The sequence below is a fragment of the Ictidomys tridecemlineatus genome, chromosome 3, assembly GCF_052094955.1.
Source record: "Ictidomys tridecemlineatus isolate mIctTri1 chromosome 3, mIctTri1.hap1, whole genome shotgun sequence".
In the NCBI taxonomy this organism is placed as follows: Eukaryota; Metazoa; Chordata; class Mammalia; order Rodentia; family Sciuridae; genus Ictidomys; species Ictidomys tridecemlineatus.
Window position 1 is genome coordinate 198286411 of NC_135479.1, and position 10723 is coordinate 198297133.

Consider the following 10723-nt stretch of genomic DNA (forward strand, 5'->3'; position numbering starts at 1 on the left):
GTAAATACAACCTCATCTATAGTCCATATAGTAAATCCTTATACACAAGCAAGAAAATTGTGGTTACTTTAAATGCAATATTGTTATTATAATACTTTAGTAATTTTTTGTTTGATAAAAGGCTATTTTTCTCTTATTTCAGTGTGTAGATGCACTCCATACTTTTGAAAAAGATTATGTAATCTTTACTGTTTCAAATGATTTCCAGATTTTTTTTGCATATCCTAAAAGAAAATCTGGATAATTGAAAAATGAGTTATAAAATTCAACTCAATATTTTTTCTAATTTCTTAGTATTCATATTAGATATATCACACTTGTTTAACACTTGATACTAGTAACCGCTTTAAGTCTAACAGAGTAATAAAGGAATTGTGGAAAAATCTACATCCACAAATGGGCTAGGATATTAAATTGATAATCAGAGACTAGAAGTGAGAATACTTAATATCAATGGAAAGTACTGTAAATGTTAACATGCTTTAATAATCTGTGTTAGTCAGCATTTCATTATTGAAACCAAAATACCTGACAAGAACAACTTAGAGATGAAGCAGTTTGTTTTGGATAACAGTTTCAGACATTCAGTCCATCCATTGATGATCGACTCCATCTCTTTTGGGCCCAGGATGAAGCAAAACATGGTAGAAAGATAGTGGGGTTTGAAGGATGTTCACCTCATGGCAGCTAGAAAACACGGACAGAAAGTGAGGTGCCTGGAAAATAGAAACCCCATAGGCACATCCCCACTGAGCTACTTTTCCCAGTTATGCCTCACCTGCCTCTAAAGTTACCATACAGTTTTTCTATTCAAATTATCAATCCATGAAATGGATTGATCTACTGATTTGTTTAAATCTTTTAGAACCTTATTATTTCAACTCTGAACATTCATGCAATAAAACACAAGAAGTTTCTTAAATTGAGCTTGAGGTGCTTCTTTCCATTGTGATTTTATATGTAATCTTATCAAGGTAATTGGATGACATTGATATTTGTTTGTTGCTGCTAGAGAAGAGATCCATAATAAGACTATATTCCTTTTTTTCATCCCCAATGGCTAAATATTCATGTTTGTGTACTATAAGATCTACTTAAGGGTTATATAAATGGCTTTTGAGTTGCAGCACTGAGAAACCACCAAAGTCTAATGAACTGGGAAGATTTCATCTCACTAATGTAATCTGAGGTTCTGAGGTTTTGGAATATGTCTTTGAATTCAAACTCAATAAAGAGGACTCATGTAAAATGCAACACTTAAATTCCCCAAAGATTTTAGCATCCTTTTAAATAGACTAAACTATTATACAACAGAAAAAGAAAGGCCAATAAAGCTGATCACCATGCACAAATGATTAAGAAATCCTTCTTTCCTATGGTAAGATAACTCTTAAATTCCTACTTCCAACAAAGGATTAAGCAATCATGAATGAGGTTGAATTTCTCATTACATCAGCATGGGAATTGGAGCACACATATTATTATAGTAGAAAAATGAAGATTTTTATTGTTTTCTGAAAATAATCTATATAAAGGATTTTATGTTGGTTTTTATCCCTGGACCTTTGCCCTGCCCAATATAGAAGCATATAACCAAAAAATTCCTTCAAATTATAGGTTTTATGTTAATCTAATATCTGAAATAGCTATAATTCAGCAGATTACAGTGTATTCAATCTCAACCATCCACTAAAACTGCTCATTTATTTAAGATGTTGAGAGCATAACTTTACTCTATGTGCTTTTTCAACACATAGAGTAAATCCTTATACACAAGCAAGTTGCAACAATATCCATAACAGAAAAGATTGCTGCTCTCATGGATTTGATATTGTAGTGGAAAAAAGATAATAGTCAAATGAGAAGTTGAATAAGCTAGAACATATTAATTATAAATATAATCAGATACAAAATAAAATTAGAAGTATAGCAACTACTCTACACATGTAGGCTAGTCTATGGTTTTTAAAAGATTAAAAAAGTTGGGAATAATTTTTATATAATGATAGACCAGGAATGTAAAACAAAACAACTCTCACCAATGAAAACCTACTGTCTATGGGGACTAATGACCTAGGAAGAGAAGAGAAGGGGATGATGTCAGAGATGGAGGCCAGAGTAAGGAATGTGGATTTTATTATAAATGCATTCAAAAGTCACAGCATGGTCTTACTTTGATTATTTAAAATATATTTATGATGCTTATTTATGACAGCTATGTGAAAATTCATATTAAAAAGGTGTCAAAAAGTAGGATCCAGAAATGACAATTTTCAGGGTATTTACCATTATTCTGATGAAAATTTTTTTTTATTTAGCTGTCACAATGTAACCTAAAATCATGACTAATCACTTATTGATGAAGCATTTTCTAAGATTCTTTCACCTGAGTTATAGAATCAAAAATGGGCATCTCAGGCTGAAGAATCATTACATCTCCTAATAGGAGTTCACTGTCAAGCCAATATCTGATTTTTTGGGTGAGTATATCTAGCAATTTATGAAAAAGCAAGTAAAAACTTCACAAGAGGGTATATGCTCCCCCCCCCTTTTTTATGTTTTGGGGACACAAAGATAACAATTTGCCTTGACAGCTAGAGTTCAGAGATTAGAATACTGTATTAACTCCAACTCACCTGCTGCTCATAAATACTAGAGGGGTTTATTTCACTCTCTAACTGCAACTTCCCCCCCCCCTTGAAATATTGGAACTATCTCCTCTGGATCTCATGATATAAGAAATAACAAGCAAAGAACATAATACCTCATCTCTAACATGCCTTCAAAGGTGGAACCAGTAGAACAATACCACAAAGCATTTGTTTGTGTGGTGTTTCTTCACTCCAGGGTTTGGTCAAAGCTCAAGCTTAGGTTACCCTTTCAGGGATGAAGTCATAGCTGCCTGGCCATCCTGACATATCTTCTGGCTAGATGATTGATAATGGGAAGGTGAGACTGAAATGGGTAGGTGCGAGCTGGGCAAAAGCTCACGAAAACAGCCAGTGTCAAGTGTGTGTGCTGTCTCACATGCACACCATCTCTCCATGGCTGTCTCCCTGTCTGCCTTGCTCCGTGGTCCTCATCCCTCATAAATATGAATCAACCAGGTTGCTACTGATTATTTACTCTACCCCTCCACGGGATAACATGTTCCATACTACACTGTTAGCATCTTTGTCACCTCTGGACCCAGTGTCCAAAGAGAATTGGCATTTGAGTTCCTATGCCCAATAGAGTGATAACAATTCAAATCCTTATTTCCTTGAAGTTTCTGAGCGAGATCTAATGGGGTGGATGAGAACTTGGAGTCTAGTGAGACCTTGGCTCTATTTAACTTTAAAGCAGCTGAGTCCTTGGTGGACAAATATAAAGGAATCAGAGGAATATTAAGAAAGTATCTCTGAACCAGTGGTGGAGACACAATGGGCTTTATGTTCAAGACCAGCAACTCGCCTCAGGAATCAAATGGCACTTCCTTTCCTTGAGGAGGAAAGAGAGAGAACTACAAGCCACAATCAGGATGCTTGGGTCAACTATATTCCAGCCAGTAAGCATCCTCCCAATTCCTCCTTAAAGGGACACTGAGGAGAGAGTGATTTTCTAAATACTTGGATCAATCTGTTTGCTGCTAATAATAACTGGATTATCAAACTCCTGCCTCCATCTTTCTTCTCCAGGCAATTATGTTTATGATAGGTGATGGTATTTCACTTCTTCATCTAAATTTATACATATATATGTATAAATTATATATATATATATATATATAATATATATATATATATATATAAATATATAAAATATATATATATTTAAACACTGAGCCACAACCCCAAATCCCCACCCTTTTATTTTGATAAAGGGTCTTCCTAAGTTGTTTAGGGCCTCTGTAAGTTTCTGAAGCTGACCTTGAACTCATGATCCTCCTACCTCAGTCTCCTGAGTTGCAGGGATTACAGGCTGGCATTTTATGTTTATATTCATTTATTGTAGTGTAACTATGAAAAAGTGCTTTATGGATCAGAGACATACAAAAACCCTACACTTACAGAATATGTTAACACAGGTTGCACATAAAACTGTTCTACCTTGTGGACAACATGGTGAAGACCAAATTATCTTGTACATCCAGCATATATATGTGGTTTAAGAGAGGCACTCCAAATGTATGAATCTCAAAACTTTCACAGGACATAGGACAGTTTGTATATATTTCTTCTTCTCCTTTCATCTAGACAGAGAAAGGGAAATGTTTGTATTGTTAAAAAATTCTCTTGAGGAAGTGAAGGAAAAAGTTCTTAAGTTTTCAGCTCTCTGGAATATAAATGAATGGGTCAGGGATTTATTTGCCTTTTGTTATGTAAATGATCACCTGTAGGGATAATTGATTTAAAATCTCCCCTTGGTATTTACCTATAATTTCAGAGACTTGCTTCCACTTCCTCATTTTTCTAAGACAGGTTGGGGGTTGCTGGTACTTTTTGCCTAGAAATTGGTGACTATGCAAGAAGTGTGAAAATATTCATATTCTTTCCTGACACAGATTGATTTCTATACTGATGACATTATGCGAATAGCAAGCAATGATCTTCTCAGCAGATAGTTATTAAATGTGTACTATGTGCCAATACAGGCGATAAAACATCACACAAGGAGAATAACATCTTTGCCTTCACTTGAGGAATTTCAGTGGAATAGGGGACAAACAGAACTGGAAAAACATGGTAAAGCAAATAGCACTTTAATGTCAAAATCAGGAATAAAATATAATTAGAGAAAAATCTAGGAATTGTGGTGACTTGGGAATTTTAAAGAAAAGGTGGCCAGAGTTTACCTTAATGAGAAAATGGCCTCTGAATAAAGAAATTTGAAAGCAAGGGCATGAACCTTAACATTGTCTGAAAATAAGCTCAGGTAGAGGAACAGGAAGAGCAAAAAGCTACTGGTAGGGTCATGTTTGTCTACTGGGTGAGTGACAAGGATAATAGAATGAACAAGTCAGAGCAACTGGAAGAGAGGGAACATGAAGTAAACTTATGACTAGTCATGTCACTAAGATCATTTCATATGCAGTTAAATGTAACATATTTCATACACTAAACAGTCAAATTAGGGGTGCTAATTTTACTAGCTTCTAAACATGAGAGGATTGGAAACCAGATGATTTCTATACAGATAAATAGGTTTTACATACTTTGTTGCAAAGAAGCAACCTAGGAAAGTCTTTGTTGTTAAGATCCCTAAGCTATTACCAAAATTCACACTCCTTCTCTTCAGCAGAAATTGTTATAGCTGGACATATGACTGCTAGATTATACTTCTTTCCATGCTCTTTTAGAATTAGGTGTGGACCTGACAATTAAATTATCACATAAGGCATGTACGTGGAATTAAACAAGACTTGGCCAATAGGAACTTTGCTGTTCCTCCATATCTCCATGATCCTGAATCTAAAACAAACTTAAAAAGGCTTTTTTCCTTCCTCTGTTCTTCTTTCTCCTTATATCCTTTTCTCCTCCAGTTTCTTCCTAAATTCCTTCCTAGCATCCTTCCCCTTTCTATTTTTCTTCCAATAAATGATTCATCCACTTCTATATTTTACATAGTTTGCTAGGTGTCTAAAACTCAATTATAAGCTAAACCAGAATCTAACCTACCAAGTGGAACTTACCACCACATATATGGAAGGATCATGATAAAATAATTATAGGTATAAATATCACACTGGACCTGGGATAACTGTTAACAAAAGAGAACTATCTTAGATAAAAAATAATTTTAAGGGAAATATTGCAATAAATCCTACTGTTTAAAGGGATTTACATGATTTTCTGAAGCTTCATAGCCATATTGCTTAACATAAGTTACTTATTCATTGAAAATTTCATATTTCTATTGGAAAAAACTGTGAAAAGAAGACTTCACATAATACATGAGATGACAGTTTTAGCCATTGTGAGGTGGAAAATTATGATACATGGAAAGTTCATATACATTGCTCTGCTACAACATTTTCTGGTTGTAGTGAATGCTTAACAATTTATGTGATAGGTATGTTAAGTCACTATTTGATATTTTCTGAGTCATCTGGAAGAGATCATGAGAATGTGGTGGTGGTATGTGAACTCAGAGAAGTTAAATGAGTCAAAAGTCCTTTTCCCAGAGAGAAACTAGCATGTGTACGAAGAGATTAGCTTCCAAATCTTAATTTAAAGAGAAATCTATGAGGCAGAAGTGAAGTTATTATTGGCAATCATTCACTCATTTCAAAAACAGTGATTGTTAATGACTCTTTGAGGAGATACCATTAATTTGTCATGTTAAAGAGTCTACAGGTCTTATATTATTAACATTACAGCGATTCTGAGGAAGGTGACTATAACATTATTATGTCAAAATCATGTAAATGTGAATTGGAATTCTTAAGTGTGATATGTTAATATCATATTTCATGTTAATATCAAGATTTGCTAAAGAAAATGGGAGATGATGTGACCTTCAAGATCTTTAAATGAGATAATGCAATTTTCATAAAGATGGCCAATTAAATAAGAAATCCGAAGGGAAACATTATACTCTCATTTCAGCTTAGATCAGAAGGATATATTTAAAGAACCATTAAATTCTCCTAATAGCAGTTCAATTAAAGTTGACATAATATACAGAAATGTTTTCCATTTAAAATTTTTCTTTAAAAGTTCACTGAATGCTCTGAAAGTGTTTTAGAATAAAACCTGGAAACACTACCAATAAAGTAGCCAACTGGAATATTTAACAAGTCAGCAAAAGCTATGTTTCTGAGTACCTAGAGAAAAATATTATTTTTAGAGATGCACGTTTTATAAGCACCTGATTCATGTGCAGGAGTAAAACTACAGTCAACAGGAGTATCAGAAAAAAAAAGTAAAAAAACTCGGACCTTAGAATAAATGAAATATTTTGGGTAAGAGTAAATAGCTGTTTAATAGAAGTAAATTCAGTTTCCAAGTTAAAAGACATCTCAGTCCAATAATACCCCAAGAAAGATGCCCAAAGATATATGAACAGGAAGTGACTATAATTTTAGAGTAAAGAAAACACTCCTCACTGGAGCACAGTAGTCCTTCCCATTTGGGGGGCCTGAGGACAGGAAGAATGTGAGATGTGTTACAGAAGTTGAAAAGTCTGACATTGTGGATAACAGATTTCAAAGGCTTTGCAAATAAAGATATGTGAAACGTCTTTACTGTTATTATTGTCGATTGATTAAGCTTTGAGGCGAACCCTTTCCATTACTTCAAAGTGGAACTAAAATAAACAAAATATCATTGTAAACATTGACCATATCCAGCACTAGAAAAATATTGAGGCTATCAATTTGTGGTTTAGGACATCTCATAAAATTTGTTCTAATGGAAATATTGTTCTAACAACTGGTAAATAATAGAAGCTTTACATAAATTTATATTTCTTATTCTGGAAGTTTAATTCTACCTGGATGTATAATGGTAAACTTTTATTGCGTTTATTGAAAAAGTTATTTAAATAAAAGTTTTCATTGATTTTATCCTCACTGAAACCTATTTTGCAAAATGGACCATTGAAGTGATAAAAATGACTTCTTCAGCTTATTTTACTATGAGTTTAACCTGAGGATCTTGTCTGTGTGATTTTCCAGATTACAGCCATTTTCCTCTGACACACATATATACATAAAATATATCTCATATATCTTATGTGACCCAATGATCACAATGAATAGGGCCTGAATTTTAAATTGATATATTAACATTGTTTCTTAAATTCTATTTAATGTGTGCACGACCATTACACAAATAAATTTGTGATTTTGCAGTTATTTCCACCTTGTTGAATAAATCATTTCCCTGTACATGTGATACTCCAGGAATCGTATGATTGTGGAAAATGTTCAAAATGTCATTTCCTCATGTAGCTTTGTACGCAAAGTATGTGGTGATTACAGCAGTCGGTAGGCATAGCAAAATTGTCAGATCTAACGTGCAATATCATTATAATTGTTAATATATGATTACTACACATAACATATCTGGAAATGGAAATAAATGGTCTATACCACATTAATTACAAATATTACCACAGGGTACAATCTTTAGTTTCATATATCATTAACAACAACTAGGCTTCCAATGCCTACTCAGCTAAAGACTTCATTACCAATTGATCTAACCCTGTGGCATATGATTGTGGCTTCTACTGGGACCTGTTAATAATTTACAGAGATAATAAGCATGTGCTCTCCTTGCACCTTTCTTGTATTTCACCTCCCCACTCTCTTCAGGGATGTCAATGTGAAGACACTGAGAGGGGAGCAGGGTTGGCTTAATACAGCTTTAATCTTGCTTTACAAAATCTGCAGTTTATTCAAAGTTCCTAAAACATTGTTTATTCAGGCTTAAGTTATGATGTCATGTTAATGTTATAAAATTTATTGCTGCAATCTCAAAGTGTACACTTGAAACTCTATGATAAAATCATATTTAAGAACAGCACAGTTTTGATATGAAAAGAAGGAAAGCAAGGAAACAGATTCCCTTGACTGACACGATCATAGACTATTATAAAGACAGAACTTTTTAAAGCAGTTATGGTTTTGTAAAATGAAAATGAGATTTTAATTCAATCATTGGTAACAGTCATTTCTAAATATAATTGAGCACACTATAATTAGAAGATTGATTTGTTCATGAAAATCAAATTTGTTGACAAGTATTTGGTCAGCTTCTGTATAAATGATATATACAGGTGATGTTCTAAACTGAAAGAAAACATACTTTATGCAAGACTCAGACTAGTACTTTATAAGTATTATGTTATGTGATCCTAGAATAATCTTATGACATAGTTGTGTAACCACATTGTTTTATTCCGTAATGTAAATAATATTTGTTAAGGGTATACCTTTGATTTTTTAGTTGTGGATGTCATAATAAATAAAATAAATACCTACTTTGAATATATATAGTTCATGTGAGATGAAGAGTAAGCAAAGAAATAAATGATAGGCAAATTTAAGAAAATGTTAGTGCAACATTGTGTAAGTGGTTCACACACAGATTATAAGGAGATGTTTTTCTAAGACCCCCATATTTGAACTGATTCCTGAATGACTGAGTCAGAGCCACCGATACAAAAACTAGTGGAGGGGCCTGGGGCTGTAGCTCAGGGGTAGAGCGCTTGCCTGGCATGTACAAGGCACTGGATTTGATCCTCAGCACCACATAAAAATAAATAAATAAACAAAATAAAGTCCTTGTGTCCATCTACAACTAAAAATATTAAAAGATATGCAAAACTAAGTGGAGTAGGGGCATATTGAAGAAAATGTGCAAATATCCTATTGTGGTAATTAGTGGGTATTACTGAAGAGCTAAAGACATTTTAAAGGATGGTATAAGAAGTCTAATATCTAAGTAACTGAATTACCAGAAGAAACACTGATATATAGAATGGTAATAGTTAAGTAGATTTAAAGGTTAAGAATTTTTCTAAACTAATGTAAGAATTTTTTAAAAATTCAATAAAGCCATGGAAACCTAAGCAGCATTAAAAATCAGTGTTCAGCCAGGCATGGTGGTACACTCCTATAATCCTAGTGGCTCAGGAGGCTGAGGCACGAGGATTGCAAGTTCAAGATGAGCCTCAGCAATTTAGTGAGGCCCTAAGAAACTTAGTAAGACCCTGTCTCAAAATAAAAAATAAAAAGGGCTGGAGATATGCCTCAATGGTTAAACACTACTGGGTTTAATGTCCTGTACCAAAATAAACAAACAAACAAAAAAACACATCAGAGTTAATGGATGGCAGGGAGTGAAAGGTGGGGGGAAATGTAGCAGCTGATGACAAATAATTAATGTGAATTCTAGAAACAGAATGAAGAAGACAAGACTCAGGCCAGGCTTTGCTTCATGTATGACCTGGGCTTACTCTGTCCCCTAATTCATGATTTACACATGCTGAGGATCTATATTTCACAATTATTTCTCCTGTCAGACAAAGGCTTAAAATAGATCTTTCATAAAGCAAATAAAAAGCTCCATGATGTAACCTAAAGTAACTTGAAATTATATACAGCATGCATATGTTTGAATATCTTCAAAATTATTAATTACATTACTATGCTCAACTATTCTGGGCAATTGTTCTCACTTGAACAAGAAAGTGCATTATGTTTTTAGTTTTAATGTCATAGGTAAAACTCCGGATAACCTCTGTTTGAGCTGCAGACTTGGAGATGTTTTCTCCATATGCTGGGACTTTACAGCACATTAAGCTGTTGGTTCATTTAAGAAGTAAAAAAAAAAAAAAAAAAAAAAAAAAAAGTGTGAGCTCTTGTACAAGAGGATACAAGATATCACTTTCCATTTATCTTCACTAAAATTTAGATTGTGAGCATGAAGTCACCTTTGAGAGCACTCAGGTTAAAGTGTATCTTAAAAATGCACTAGGGAGGGAATATTCTCTTAAACACTTGCTATTTAAAGTAACAGTTACACAAGCCACTAAATCTCCAATATGTGAACTGTTGATTTATGAAAAATCTCCAGACCTTATGTCTAACATTCCAAGTTTCCACATTTGCTTTCTTAAATATTTCTCACATCTGTCACCTCCTCTCCAACACTGCTGCCCAATGAATGGGTCAGTTTCTCTCTTCAGTCTTGGCCCATTCATATTCATCACTGTTGATAATTCATTGTCACCA